General features: G+C 52.6%; 1 long non-coding RNA gene across 1 annotated transcript; it reads left to right on the forward strand.

Annotated features, from left to right (window-relative positions):
- The first annotated feature begins 1302 nt into the window (after window positions 1-1302).
- Window positions 1303-14938, forward strand: LOC134928969 (uncharacterized). Its single transcript, XR_010178172.1, has 3 exons — window positions 1303-1663; window positions 3211-3390; window positions 14685-14938. It is a non-coding gene; the product is annotated as an uncharacterized LOC134928969 (long non-coding RNA).
- Window positions 14939-15687: the final 749 nt, after the last annotated feature.

Consider the following 15687-nt stretch of genomic DNA (forward strand, 5'->3'; position numbering starts at 1 on the left):
AAAATTATGAGTTATTAAGTCTGGAGTGCCGGGTTTGGATATATTCTCTCTCTCTCTCTCTCTCTCTCTCTCTATGGCCCTCATTCCGAGTTGTTCGCTCGTTGCCGAGTTTCGCTATATTGCGATTAGTCGCTTACTGCGCATGCGCAAGGTTCGCAGAGCGCATGCGCTTAGTTATTTTACTCAAAAGTTAGGTATTTTACTGACGGCATAACAAGGATTTTTCATCGTTCTGGTGATCGTAATGTGATTGACAGGAAGTGGGTGTTTCTGGGCGGAAACTGGCCGTTTTATGGGAGTGTGCGAAAAAACGCTGCCGTTTCTGGGAAAAACGCGGGAGTGTCTGAAGAAACGGGGGAGTGTCTGGGCGAACGCTGGGTGTGTTTGTGATGTCAAACCAGGAATGAAACTGACTGAACTGATCGCAATGGCTGAGTAAGTCTCGAGCTACTCAGAAACTGCTAAGAATTTTCTTTTCGCATTTCTGCTAATCTTTCGTTCGCAATTCTGCTATGCTAAGATACACTCCCAGAGGGCGGCGGCTTAGCGTATGCAATGCTGCTAAAAGCAGCTAGCGAGCGAACAACTCGGAATGAGGGCCTATATACACACACACACCCTCGGCACTCCCTTGATAGCACCAACCTTCACTTGTCAGGGTGCACTCCTGTATACAGTGTGTATGTATGTATATATATATATATATATATATATATATATACACACACATGCACACATATAGCACACATGTATGTCACAAACACACTCACATATAGCTTTATCTAGCACACCTGAATGTCATAAATACACACACACATAGCTACAGTATATGCAGTAAATATACATTTATGTCACAAACAAACACACATACACAGACACACTGTCACACACACACACCTCTTTCACAATAAAGTAAAAAACAAAAACAAAGCCACCATCATTTAGAGAAAATTAACCACCATTATTTATTAAAGTAACCCCCCCTGCCCACATCCCCAGGCATGTGATCCTAAAGATACACTCTTCTGCAGAGTGGAATACAGTGTCTGAGCACTGACCCGATCAGCATCAGACACCCTTCCACTTCTCCCCCTCGCGACTCATCAGCACCCCCCTGGTGGCTTGCTGCAGAGTCCGTGGAGCCTCACCCGGCCAGCTGTCTGCATCAAAGCTCCATGGTAACTTCCGAAGGCTGAGAGGAGCTGTGCGCTGCAGCTCCCTCTTCTGTCCATTCAGCCAGAGTGTCAGTGTATTGGAGGAGGTAGCTGCAGCATGATAGAGACAGCCTGCGGAGCTCCTCCGTGTCAAAATAAATAAATAAATATTGGTCAGCGGCGCAATGGATCGGCGGGCAGGGGGGGTTTCCAGGTACTCGGAAACCCCCCCTGTGTGCACATATGAGTCAGTCGGATTGTGGGCGGAATGGACTCGGCTTCCAGCTCTTGTGGATCTCATATAAGGGCTCTTTGCTGCGTGCTCCAGGCGCCATTTTGGTAACCTGCAGAGCGGAGAGAGGTGCTGCAGAGTGCTGAATTGGTTTATTTTGCTGTGGGAAAGTGCAATACGGTGAACTAAACACCCAGCAAGCCTTCATCCAGTCAGGACAGACAGACAGCATTGGACAGAGGAGAGGGAGTTTTAGGACTGTTTTCTACACTTTTAGGTAAGTACCAACTGTGAAATATGTGTGTATGGCGTTCAGGAGCGGTTCTAGGTGCGGGCAAGCTCGGCCTGTGCCCAGGGTGCTGCGGCCTGCGGGCGCGGCTGCAGTCACCCCACAGGCACCCGTACCCCACATATTGCAGTCCCCCAGCTGCAGCAGGCGCCATGGGCTGAGTGGGTGCCCGCTGCAGCTGGCACCATTGTCAGATGCTAGAGATCCTAATTGACCTCTAGTGTCTGTGCAGCACTATAGGAGAGACTTCATGACGTCTCTCCCATAGATCCGAGGAGCAGACAGCCAGAGACAGGGGGCTGCAGCAGTCGGGAAGCAGGAGCGGGGCTGGGTGAGTATTGTGTGTGTTTTGCTTTTTTATTATTTGTATGTGTGTTAGCGGCGCTACTAGGGAGCATAACTACAGGGGGCACATCTACAGGAGGCAAATCTATTGGGGCAAATCTACTGGGGGCACAACTACTGGGACAGGGGGCACAACTACTGGGGGCACATCCATGGGGGGCACATCCACTGGGGGCACATCTACAGGGGGTACATCTACTGGGGGCAAATCTACAGGGGGCACATCTACTGGGGCAAAACTACTGGGGGTACACCTATAGGGGCATATCTAGTGGGGGCACAACTACTGGGGGCACACCTGGTGGTGTAATGTGACTGACGGACACTACTGTGTGGTGTAATGTGACTGACGGACACTACTGTGTGGTGTAATGTGACTGATGGACACTGCTGTACGGTGTAATGTGAACAGGTACTATTCTGTGACCACGCCCCTTCCCTATGAAGCCACGCCCCAATTTTTTGCACGTGCCCTCGGCGCACACTAACCCTATTTTCCCTATGGGGGGAGCGAAAGAAACTTTCGCCCTGGGCACCACAAGGTCGAGAACCTGCACTGATGGTGTGCTGCAGGGGTGCTTTTGTGAGTTCATTTGGGGTGCTTTGTATGATGTTTGTATGCAGCATGTAATGTATGGGTGGGGGAGGGGTGCATGTGGTGTACTTTGTGCCAGCTCGGATGTGTTTGGGGTATGTTTAAAATGTGTGCAGGGGTGCTTTTCAATGGTTTTATGCTGTTTGGAGTATTGCATAATGTAGTGCAGGGGTGTTGCAGGGGTACTTACTTCGGGGCTGTTTGGGTGGGGTCTGTGTATGTTTAAAATGTGTGCAGGGTGCTTTTCAATGGTTTTATGCTGTTTAGGGTATTGCCTTATACAGTGCAGGGTTACAGGGGTGTTGCAGGGGTGACTTTGGTTCACTTTGGGGCTGTTTGGGTGGGGTCTGTGTATTTTTAAAATGTGTGCTGAGGTGCTTTTAAAAATGTTTTACTGAGCTGGTTTTCCTGCATCTTGCATGGATTGGAGAGGGGTGCTTTTTTTTTTTTTTTTACATGTACAGGTGTGCTTTACTGCTGGGTTTATTGCATCATGCAATGTTAGGTGCGGGGTGGGGTGCCTGTGGTGTGATTTCTACCTGTTTGAGTGGGGTTGTTGGTCCCTATGTAATATTTTTACATTTATTTTCCACAGTTATGTCCAGGGACAAGCACCCCCATGCCCCAACCCCCCCACCCCCCTTTACACTCCTCAGAGGAATCTTTGGACGGCGGCGAGGAGTGAGACCCAACACAGGAAGAAGATATGGCAAGCCAGCAGAGGACATCGAAAGAAGGCGGAGACCAACACAAAAAAAAGAAAAAGACGAGACAGGTAATTACGAGGTCAAAAAAGAAAAAATTGAGACAGCGCTTTTTTACTTTGAAAAATATATTTAAATATAAAACATATTATTTTTAATAACACATATGAATACCGGCCAGTATCCTTATTTAAAATAATTATACATACTTAACAAACAAACAAAGAAACAAAACCACTTTTTACTTCTTGTGGCTACCAATTTCAACACTCTATTCGTTATAGCATGATTTAAATTTTCCTTTTGCATATGAATTAATTTATCCTCTATGGAGACAATAAATAGATATGTTATCCAAATTATAGTCCCACTGTGATTCTTTCCAGCACAGTTGTTAGAAGTGTAGCATGCAAATAATCAATCAGATTCAATCAAACAGTCCTGTAAGCATGCTCAGGAACTAGTGGAGTGTTATTCTTATGTTAGTAGAAAGCAATTTTCCAAGGCAATAATGGAACAGAACTATAGCTTGTTAGTATGGGTTAATTTTCCCAATGTTTTTGGGAACACACACTTGACGGCTGATGTTATATTGTAGCAGTTCTTTTAGGTGCACCATGCAAAGCACCAATTACCTCTCACCAGCAACTTCTCTCACTTTAGGAGCCTTGCCTGTGCTCCAAGGCTGCTGTGTAGAGTCCGTTTTGTTTCCCCCTTAGCACTGGGGTATATTTGAATACAGCCGGCCGGCCTTCAAACAATGCTGCAGGAGTATTTGTTTCTCCCAGGGTGTTCTTGCACGTGACAAACGCATTTCTCCGCCTCCTCATTAGCCTCGGCGGCTTCCTCAGTGTCAGTAATTACGAGGTCACTTTGCGTTCTGGCAGGTACTCACTTACTGGTAGGCAGGGCCGGTGCTAGGGTGTTCGGCGCCCTCCTGCAAAATATAAATTTGCGCCCTCCCATACTTTACATGCAGGGCCGGGGGGTTAACATGGCCTCTTGGGCTCCCGAGCTGCAGGAGATCCGTGCACGCCTATGGATGTGAACTCTCTGCCCACAAACACTCGGTGCAGCGCTAGTTACGGCCCTGCACACAGACAGTGCCGTAACTAGACATTTTACCGCTGTGTGCAAGAGAGGGCATCGCCCCCCTCCCCTGCATGTAAAATAGGGGCAGTGCGCGCCGCAGGCACGTGCAAAAAATATAGGGGCGCGGTCAGCGTGCCCTTTTTACACATTACGGCAGCCAGCGTCCCCCTTTTTACACATTACGGCAGCCAGCGGCCCCTTTTTACACAATACGGCGGACAGAGTCCCCTTTTTACACATTACGGCAGGCAGCATCCCACTTTTTACACATTACGGCAAACAGTGTCTCCCTTTTTACACATTACGGCAGACAGCATCCCCTTTTTAAATACAAACAAACACACACATCCATACACACACACACACACACACTTTCTCTCTCACACTCTTTTTGCATCCCCTTACCACAATCTTGCTGGCCAGATCTTCCACAGTCTGCTAGGCCTGGTCCGTGTAGCTCCCCCCCCCTTGGTCCGTGTAGCTCCACTTCTTGGTCCGTGTAGCTCCACCCCTTTCATCAGACCGCAAACTGGCACTCCTCCCCTCTCACTGTCACAGGGGAGAGAGGAGAAGTACTCATGCTGCCGGCGCTGCTGCGGCTGCCTGTCAGTGTGACAGGGCAGACGCAGCAGCCAGAAGCAGGGGGGACAGGACGGCGCTTCAGCAGGGATGCAGAGCAGTGAAGGCGCCTCTCCTGCCCGGCGCCTACCTGCACTGCATCCCTTTGCTGAGCGGGTAGCGCTAGGCCTGCTGGTAGGCACACCCACATGTCACCTTGTGCACTGCCAGGTACACTCACATACCGGTAGGCACACCCACAGTTCACTTTGTGTACTGCCAGGTACACTGACATACCTGTAGGCACACCCACAGTTCACTTTGCGCACTGACAGGTGAATAATATAATATAGACATGTATCAGACTTGCCTACCCTCCCGCATTCAGCGGGAGGCTCCCGATTTTTAAGTGAGCCTCCCGCTGCCCCGCAAAACTTGCCAGCCCCCCCGGATTTTCAGGGTCCTCGACGAAAATCAGCACTGCGCATGCGCAAGTCCGGAGGGCCCGGCACCTGCACGGGAGACTTCGGGGGCGGCAGCGTCCGTCTTGCTAGGCACACTGCACAGTGAGAAGGAAGCAGTCTCAATCAGGGGTGTGCTCCCTGTGGCTGGCCCCTCCCACCACACTCAGAGAGAGCTGCGTGTATGAGGCCAGCAGCAGCAGAAGCTGACCTCTCGCTCTGCTCCTCAGCTCTCACTTCTGCCTTCCCACACTGTCCTGGGGTCGTCCTCCAGTCTGCTCCTAAGAGGAAGGAACAACATAGCCAGGTGACTGCTGTGTGTAATGGGGGGAATGTAATGTGGCACTGACCTGGTGTAATATGGGGAAGGGGGCTGTGTATGATGTGGAGCTGGGTGTAATATGGGGGAGGGGGCTGTGTATGATGTGGAGCTGGGTGTAATATGTGAGCTAGGTGTAATATGGGGGAGGGGGTTGTGTATAATGTAATGTGCTGGGTGTAATATGGGGGAGGGGGCTGTGTATGATGTGGAGCTGGGTGTAATATGTGAGCTGGGTGTAATATGGGGGAGGGGGTTGTGTATAATGTAATGTGCTGGGTGTAATATGGGGGAGGGGGCTGTGTATGATGTGGAGCTGGTTGTAATATGTGAGCTGGGTGTATAAACATCCTAATGATACTCGGTGGACCCCTTCATTCAAAGTAAAGCATTCATTACCTCTAATACCAAGAAATAATGACACGGAGACTTGAATTTGGCAGAAAAATTGCTAGCTATTTATTATACCCTAACCATAAGCAAACCTGTAATTGAAAATTTTGGTTAACATGCCGATACAGCCGGCATATGGTGGCAGAAAAAAGAACGGCTCTATTGAACTGACTCTAACCTTAAAATGTTAAAATTCAAAACTATCCTAATTTAAATACAAACTATCAAATCGGTAATAGGTGCCCAACTCAACCCCCACAGTGACTACCCACCCTGATGGGTGCCTGCCGCTGCCCCCGGACGGGTGGTCGAGCGGCCCTAAAAGTCGATGGAGGTGAGTGCACCTAAACCACACCAAACTGTAAATCACTACAGCTAACAATACAAACTACAACCTGCCGTTCTTTTCCGCCAACAGCGAAAGACTCCTCCCCAGAGTCTTCGCACCGCCACCATAACCTCACCCATACTCCTGCAACACTAGACACAGATCCTCCAGGAAAAGCATCATCCCCTCATTGGACAGATGCACACCATCAGGCCGAAAAAGGTGACTGTCTCGGAACCGAATCCTAGGGTGGCGAACCACTTTGCCTCCGTGGGACAACACCCACTTCGCCACCGCCCCATTCACCTTTTGCCTGGCCTCATCAATCAGGCGACCGTCCGCCACACCTCGCCAACTCAACCTTGGCACCATCATCGAGAACACCAAAACACAATTGGTCCATGCTGCGGCCACACTGGCCAGATCCTTTATCATGGCCCGCCGCAGCTCCAAAGATGTCCTCTTCCCCAGGTCGTTGCCACCTAAATGGACAACCAGCACCCTAGGGACTCCATGCTCGCTGGCCTGACTGACTAGTCTACTCTTCAGCTCATTCCACATCATTCCCCGCCAACCGAGCCAACGAACTCCCTGAGCCCTAGGAAACATCTGTGCCCCCTCCGAGGCCAAAAACCTGGCTGCCCAATACACATAAGAGTGGCCAACCACCCAGATAGCCAAGTCACCATCAAACCAACCTGAAGAGAAGGAATGGAGGTAAAATTGGTTACTAATTATCTATAGCATTGTTATTAAATCCATTAACCTGAAGGATCTGCCAAAAGAAAAAATTGAGATTTCGTTTATTGCAGAAGTCACGGCCTAGCCGATCTGCACAAGCTTCCAGCCAATTTGAAGCAGAACATAAACACACAAATGGGAAAATCAAAATTAAAATAGGAAATTAAACGGGGGGGGGGGGGGGAGGGGGGTATAAAATGGGAAAAACATGTAAGAACTCAGCTGGAGGTGAAAGCGTAAAAACCTGCTGAGGGACTTTGATTAGAACTGATCAGCCGAATTGTGGATTAGAATTCAGTCCGTCAAGTCAGGCAAAAAATCGCAAAAGAATTCCAGACCCCCGCTGCCAGCAGCGGCGAGTGGCTAATCCCTGAGTAGGATAAAACGGGAAGACAAACAGACGTACAACACAAGGACGTACTGAACTGTAAAACATGACTTATAACAACTACAACTAAACAAAACGCAGTGCAAGCCAGCATCTCACGCAATGGGGCGAATATATCGTCTGTAACTTGACGACTTCCATCGCCCCACCGCCTGGATTTCAGCCACGGAAAGCCCTGCCGACACAGCCGACGTTGCAGCCCCGATGCGGAAGGAATGCGTCCCGAAAGCAGCGGGTGGAAGGCCCAAGCTCGCCAGACAGTGACCCAGCATCCAACGAAACTGATATTTCGTCGCTGGCAGCCCGTCATAATGAAGCAACCATGACCCCCGACCATCGGGCCGTACTGCCGCATATCGAACTGCCAACCTCACTGGGCAAATGCTCTCCTCAAGTGCCGGAACCAAGGTGACCCATCGACCTCTACCCACTTGGTCCGTCTTAGAGCGACGCAATCGGCACAGCAAGGACCTCTCACCCACCACCACGTCCTCGAGAAGCATGCACGAATCTGCTCGCTTGGAAGGCGCCACCAGCTCCGAAACTCGAAAGGCACCATGATAAGCCATTGAGAACGCCAAACTGAACAGCAGCGACTCAAACATGGACGACGCTATACCGCCAACCGCCCTGATGACATCCGGAAGCAAGGCCGCATCAATTGGCCGCCTCCTGTCAGGCGGCACCGGCGCCACGCGCGCCCATCCCTTCATCGCCTTAAGCAGAATCCCGCTTTTTGTTACGTCCGGGACGCCTTTGATTTTGCTAAAGAACGAAATACCAGCCAAGTACCGGGATACCACCGCTCTGGACCTACCCGCAACAAACAACTGCCAAATAAAAGAAAGCATCATTCGATGCCCGCTCTTACCTTGCTGACTTCGTCCTCGAACAAACTCCTCCAACTCGCTCCAAGCTTGTCCATAAGCCTTGAGCGTATTCGGAGCGACTGATTGCATCGCTAGACCCTCCAATCCGGCCCGATCACCTACCAGACATAATCGGGACATTGAAAACCGTGCTCGTCGGCCTCGGGTGCCAACAAACAAAACCTTTCCCATTGACCGCGTGACAAAGCGTCGGCAATTCCGTTCTCCAAACCAGGCACATGCTGCGCGCGGAACCACACGTTCCTATGCAGGCATGTCAACTGCCCCAGCACCCTCAGGACCACCAGCGACTTCGCCCTCTGGTTATTTATCGCATGCACCACGCCCGGATTGTCACATCTAAACAATATGCTGCGATGAGCCAGACGATCGCCCCAAACCTCCAGCGCCACCATAATGAGGAAAAGCTCCAGCAGCAAAAGGTCCTTAGTCAAACCTTTGCGATGCCACTCCGCCGGCCACGAGGCCGCGCACCAAGATCCCTCCAGATAACAACCGAACCCAGAGGAACCCGCCGCATCGGTAAACAGCTGCAGCCCGGTGCTGTTGACCATTGGGGCCTGCCATATACACACCCCGTTGAAGTCCTCCAGGAACGAGGCCCATACGGCCGAATCCCTCTGAATCTCAGAGGACAAGCGCACGAAATGATGTGGTCTGGCATACCCTGCGGTCGCCCGTTCCAGCTTCCGGCAGAAAACCCTGCCCATCGGGATTACCCGACAAGCAAAATTAAAAATGCCCAGCAAGGACTACGCCTGCCGCAGAGTGACTTTGCGCGACCTTCCGAACCGGCAGATAGCCTCGCGGAGCTTTGCAACCTTGTCCGGAGGCAGTCGACACGATCCCGCCACCGTGTCGATCTCTATCCCCAAAAATGACAAACAGGAGACCGGCCCTTCTGTTTTATCCACGGCCACGGGAACGCTGAAGTGAAAAAACAGAGCTCGGATGCTGAACAGCAAGTCGCCGCACCGCGGTGAATCTGCCGTACCCACACACAGGAAGTCATCGAGGTAATGGGCGACCCCGTGACCCCCTGACGAAGACTCCACGCACCAATGAAGGAAAGTGCTAAACCGTTCGAAAAACGAGCAGGACACGGAACAACCCATCAGCAAACATTTGTCAATCAAATATTCCGCTCCGATCCGAAAACCCATAAAACGGAATGAGTCCGGATGCAACGGCAGCAACCGAAATGCGGATTCCAGATCTATCTTAGCCATCAGGGCCCCATGGCCGTAACTACGGACCAGCTCTAGAGCCTCGTCAAACGACTGATACACCACCGAGCAATGAGCCGGCGGTATTGCATCGTTGACTGATGACCCCGACGGGTAAGAAAGATGCTGAATGAGCCTAAAAGCACCTGGAGTCTTCTTGGGAACCACCCCCACTGGGGAGATGACCAAGTCATCCACTGGGGGTGATAGAAACGGTCCCTCCATCCTACCCAGCCTAACCTCCTTATCCACTTTCTCCCGCAGAACTAACGGCAAGGCAAGAGCAGACTGGAGAAGAAGACGAGGACGAGCTGCGAGAACTGGAGCGCGTGCTGGAGCCCGACCCAGACTGGTCCGACTCACCTGATGCCGTCGACTGCTCGGACCTAAAATCCTCCGGCGTGGCGAACGCAACATCATCATCCTCGCTCACCACCATCTCCACTTCTCCGCGATCACCTGCAGAAAAAGACGGAGAGAAAGACCCAGACAACAGTCGCGGCGCATGCCCAGCACTCCGGAGGGGAGGCGTCCTCTCTGCGCGCCCATGCTCGTCCCGCCCGGCACGATGATCCAGCTGCGCTGCGGCCGCACCGAGCTCCCGGCATGCCAGAGCAACTCGCTGCGCCACCGAAACCGTCCGCGCACCGGACCCGCCTGCCACCGCATGCACTCCTGAACTGTTAGCCACCCCCGGGGAAGCTGCCGCGGCCAGCGGCCCCAACGCCAGGGCCGACGCCAAAGTTCCGGAGGGGTCCTGACCACCCCAAAACTCAGCGTCGCCCCCCGCGGGCTCCCCAGCCGGTGTGGGCGCACGCCTGCTCGCCGGACGCCTGACCGGTGCCAACTGGGGCCCCAACGCCCTGTGCCCAGCCTGCCTCGGTGGGGAATGGGCAGCGCCCCTAAGCGCCAGCGGCCCTGACCCCCACCAAACTCTGCCCACTCCGCTGGACTGCCCGCCGGAGCCAGCGCTGCTTTCGCTCTCCATCCCGCCGCGCGCACCCTCCCCCCGCAGGCCGGAGCTCCCTCCGCCCGCTGGGAGGGCGCCGCGGCGTGACTCTTCCCGGCCCTGAGCAGCTCTGCTGCCCCTGACCCACTCTCCGTCCCTCCTCCTCCCCCGCTCCCCGCCGGCCTCCGGCTGTTGGGGAGTGAGCAGGGGAGACAGGGAGACCAGCGGCGCCGCTGCGCGCACACGTGCGCGCACACGTGCGTGAACGGCGCCGCCTGTGGCGAGCGTGGGCGCGCGCACACCCCGTGATCGCGTCCCGCCTCTTCCCGCCGTCAAGCTCCCCGCTGCATCCTCTTGTAACTCTGTCGGACGAGGCCCCGCGACGGGCCTCGTCCGGCTAACCGCCGCCTCCCGCCTATTCGTCCCCCCTTGCCTGGCACTGCTTCGCGGCCGCGGCGAGGGGGAAGAGACCGGAGATGAGAGCGGCTCCAGCGACGACGGGCGCCCACCGCGGCGCGCATGCGCGCGCCCGCGGGCGCCCGACCCTGAGACTCCACGCACCGTGCTCGGAGGTGAGGGCTGCTACCCGTCCACCTCCGGGCGTCCTGGCTGCACCCTCGGTCGTCCCTGCTGCCCGCGACCGGCCGGCAAAACCGGCCCGGCCCCCAGCGGTAATGACGACCGTGTACACCGCTCCGTCCCGCTGCTAGAGCCCGTGAAGGCCCCAGGGGACGGGACGCCATCCCCAGGGCCAGCCAGGCCGTCCTCGGGCCCGGACCCACCGCCCGATGAGCAGTAACGGGCCGGTGTCCCGGCGGAACGGCGAGGTCGCACAGCAGCCATAGTAATCAGTGGAAGGTAATGCAGATGGGAGCCTGACCACTATATAATAAACACACAGCCAAGTAATTGGGGAGACTCTGCTATGCAGCACTCACCCCAAGGCAATTCAGCAACAAGAGAGAGCAAAATGGCCTAGCATTCCCTATATATATTAACCCTCCCCTTTTTCCAAAGGCTGTACTTTCCTCACAGCTAGGTCCACCCCTCACAGGATGTTTAACTCTTTCCTTTCCTATGCAGTCAATTCTCTCTCCATATGGGGGAGGGGGTTGTGTATAATGTAATGTGCTGGGTGTAATATGGGGGAGGGGGGGGGGGTGTTTGCTGTGTGTAATGTGCTGGGTGTAATATGGGGGAGGGGGACTGTGTGTAATGTGCTGGGTGTAATATGGGGGAGGGGGACTGTGTGTAATGTGCTGGGTGTAATATGGGGAGGGGGGCTGTGTGTAATGTAATGTGCTGGGTGTAGTATGGGGCTGTGTATGATGAGGAGCTGGGTGTAATATGGGGTATGGGACTGTGTATGATGTGAGCTGGGTGTAATATGGGGGAGGGGGTTGTGTATAATGTAATGTGCTGGGTGTAATATGGGTGAGTTGTGTATAATGTAATGTGCTGGGTCTAATATGGGGGAGGGTGTGTGTATGTAATGTAATAAGGTACTATGTGTAATAAGTGGGAGGGGGCAGTGCATAATGCAATGTATTCTGGTGCTGTATGTACTAGGTGTAATGTGTATGTGGGTGTAGTGGGTGTATGTATCAGGGACGTGCAGTCAGGGGAGGCAGTGCCTCCCCTGTCATTACTGATTAAAATAATATAAAGAAGATACTTATGACTCATATTCTGTGTCATAAGTATTTGTTTTATATTATTCTAATCATCCGAGTCCTGTGTAAAAGTGTTTGGGAGGCACCGATCGTGGTGCCTCCCTGTCAGATAGGGAAAGATATGGGGAGCGGGGGGCGGGCATGGGCGGGGCCTAGCAATGGGCATTAAAAGCCCATTGAAAAATCATGGGAAAGCGGCACCATTAGTGGTGCCGCTTTCACACAGGGACATTCTTTCAACCCATGAAAGCACGTCCCTGTCAGTGAGGCCACAGTGATTGGCCAGCGGATCCGTCACTGGATCCGATGTCAATCACTGTTGTGGGCACGGCGCAGGTGCGGGCGTCGGCGGAGGTGCTGGCGGCGTGGGTGTGGGCGGCGGCGGTGCGGGCGGCGTGGGTGCGGCGGTGCGGGCGGCGTTGGTGCGGGCGGCGTGGTTGCGGCGGTGCAGAGTTTGAGCAGCGGAGCGGTAACCCATTTCAAAAATGTCGCCTCAGCGTCATTTTTGAAATTGAAGATGGCCGCCGCCGCGTCATCGCTCCGCCCCCTCTGGCTGACTTATATAAGTCAGCGCGAGGGAGCGGCTGTCAGTCCGACGGCGGAGGAGGAGCGGAGAAGAGCTCCTGAAGGTTGAAGACGCCGGAAGTCCTGGATGGGCGGCAGCTATGCAAAAGAGCTTAGCAGCCGCCGCCCATCAGGTGAAGATGCTGGAATCCCTGGGGAAGGCGGCGGCCATGCAAAAGAGCTTTAAGGCCGCCGCCTCCCAGGTGAAGACGTCAGAGGAAGACGCTGGAAGCCCTGGGGAGGTGGCGCCCCCCCAGGTGAAGACGCCTGAAGCCCTGGGGATGCGGCAGCCATGCAAAAGAGCATAAAGGCCGCCGCCCCCAGGTGAAGACCCTGTGCAATAAAACTTATTTTTTAAGACTGTGTGGTGTTTTTATTTTAATATTTTCTTTACAGGTGGGCAACAGGTGCCAGCAGGCCATTTATGTCCGGGCATGCTGGCACTTGTGGTTCTCCAAGTGCCAGCATGCTGGGGCAGGCTTGCTATGACCTGTAGGCCACCTGTAAAGAACAATATTACTATTCTTTACAGGCGGACTACAGGTGCCAGCGGGCCCATTATGTCCGGGCATGCTGGCACTTGTGGTTCTCCAAGTGCCAGCATGCTGGGGTAGGCTTGCTGGGATCTGTAGGCCACCTGTAAAGAACAATTTTAACAATGAACCCCTCACACACCGCCACCAGGGGTGCGGTGCATAGCACTGGGCTATCAGCCCAGTGCTGGTTATTGCTCGGGAGGGGGACCCCATGTTTATTTTTTGGGGTCCCCACTTCCGAGGAATTCCAGCCCTGGGCTGACTAGCTTGGGGGGGTAGATTAATGCTATGGCAGGGGGACCCCATACCGAGTGTCTCCCCTGCTATGGCATTACCCCCCCTGGCTGGTTCTGCCTGGTGCTGGTTTTACGAATAAAGGGGGGGGGGGGCTACGCATTTTTTTTTCCTCTATGGGGTGGGGGGGGGGTGTTAGCTGCTTGTGCCTCCCCAGCCACTGACCTCACCGCACGCCACTGGTATGTATACACACACACAGTGCTGAAAGTGGGCCGGTATACACTGGTATGGCATACCGGCACTTCGAGCACTGACTGCCGCATCTTTTCAAATTCGTCACTATTAACGCGCAAATTGGAGCTCTTGAACCAGCAGCCAATCAGGAGCAGCCACTCCTGATTGGCTGCTGGTCTGCGGCAGATTTGAAATAGTGGCGGTCATAGGTGGACCATAGCTGCCCCGAAGGCCGCTGCCCTCAGCCTCCTCCTCCGCACTGCCGCCCACAGCTGCCTCCTCTGCACCATCGATGACCACAGCCTCCTCATCCTCCGCACCGCCGACCACACACTCCTCCGCTCATTAACCAATCTTACCCTGCTGCCTTTCTCTCTCCCTACTGTATGTCTTTGCTGTCCTCTCCCTATGTCTCTCCCTGTCTCTCTGTCACTCTCCCTGTCCCTACTGTATGTCCCTGCTGTCACTCTCCCTGTCCCTGAATTTTGGCTCATTCCGTGTGGATTGTGGCTCATACTGTGTAGCATAATGTGAATTTCGGCTCATACTGTGTGGCATATGTGAATTTCGGCTCACACCGTGTGGCATAATGTGTGTGTGTATGTGTATATATATATATATATATATATATATATATATATAAAATCCCGCACCAGTGTATATAGATTTTGGTTTTCTCAGTCACTTAATGTGCACAGTAGATTAAATTAATGTATCTTGCACTTATATTGTTGCTTTATTTCTAATTCTTTTTTTTGCTGCTTTTTGTACTATAGTTTTCACCTGCCATTGCAGGACACACCCCTGATTGCAATAAATACACCCATAGGCGGAACTAGACACACCCCTTGGGCGGAGCTCGACACACCCCTGCACGGCGCATTCTGCTGCCACCTGGAATCTCCCTGAAACTAGTTTTCAAAAGTAGGCAAGTATGACATGTATGAGTAAATAATAAAGACTTGTATGAGTGTAACTTCCAATTTGCTGCAAAAGTTTCCCTTTCATATATTTCTCCTTATTTTTTTAGCACAACAATTGGTACTGTATTAGATAAGCATTAAAAAAAAAATCTAAAAGAATATTTCGGGTGAAAATTGAATTTTAACACATGGAGGTGTTTTTATTATATATACAGTAGTACGCTCTTCATGTACCTAATTTTATACATAAAGCACAGTGGTTGTACATACTGTATATAGTGTTTTTTTCCAAAGCCTGGCACTAGTCAAAATAAATTTTCAGATGTCAAGGTGCATGTTTCCTGTATGGAACAAAAAGCGTCACTCACCGGTTTTTGTTGCAAAGCAAAGTTAATTGTATTAGCAGGTACAGTTCTCAATGCATAGTTACCAGGGGGTTGGTACAAAATCACAGCAGTCAGGATTCTGTACACAGTAAACATGGCTCTAGCGTCTTACTTCTAGCGGCCATGCTGTACAACCACATAGGCTTATTCAGAAGATCGGTGCTTGACCAGTGTGCATTCGATGGTTGCAAGCAGCAGATTAGAGATGCCTCAGGTGGCCGACTAAATAAATACAAATCCCGATGGCTGCGATTTTTGAATTTCTCATACGTCCTAGAGGATGCTGAGGACTCCAAAAGGACCATGGTGTATAGACGGATCTGCAGGAGCCTGAGCACACTATAAAGACTTAAACTTGGTGTGAACTGGCTCCTCCCTCTATGCCCCTCCTCCAGACCGCAGTTAGACTTTGTGCCCAGGAGTGATGGGTCACACACTAGGGGAGCTCTCCTGAGTTTCTCTGAAAGACT

This window comes from Pseudophryne corroboree, chromosome 5 (genome assembly GCF_028390025.1).
Source record: "Pseudophryne corroboree isolate aPseCor3 chromosome 5, aPseCor3.hap2, whole genome shotgun sequence".
Lineage (NCBI taxonomy): Eukaryota > Metazoa > Chordata > Amphibia > Anura > Myobatrachidae > Pseudophryne > Pseudophryne corroboree.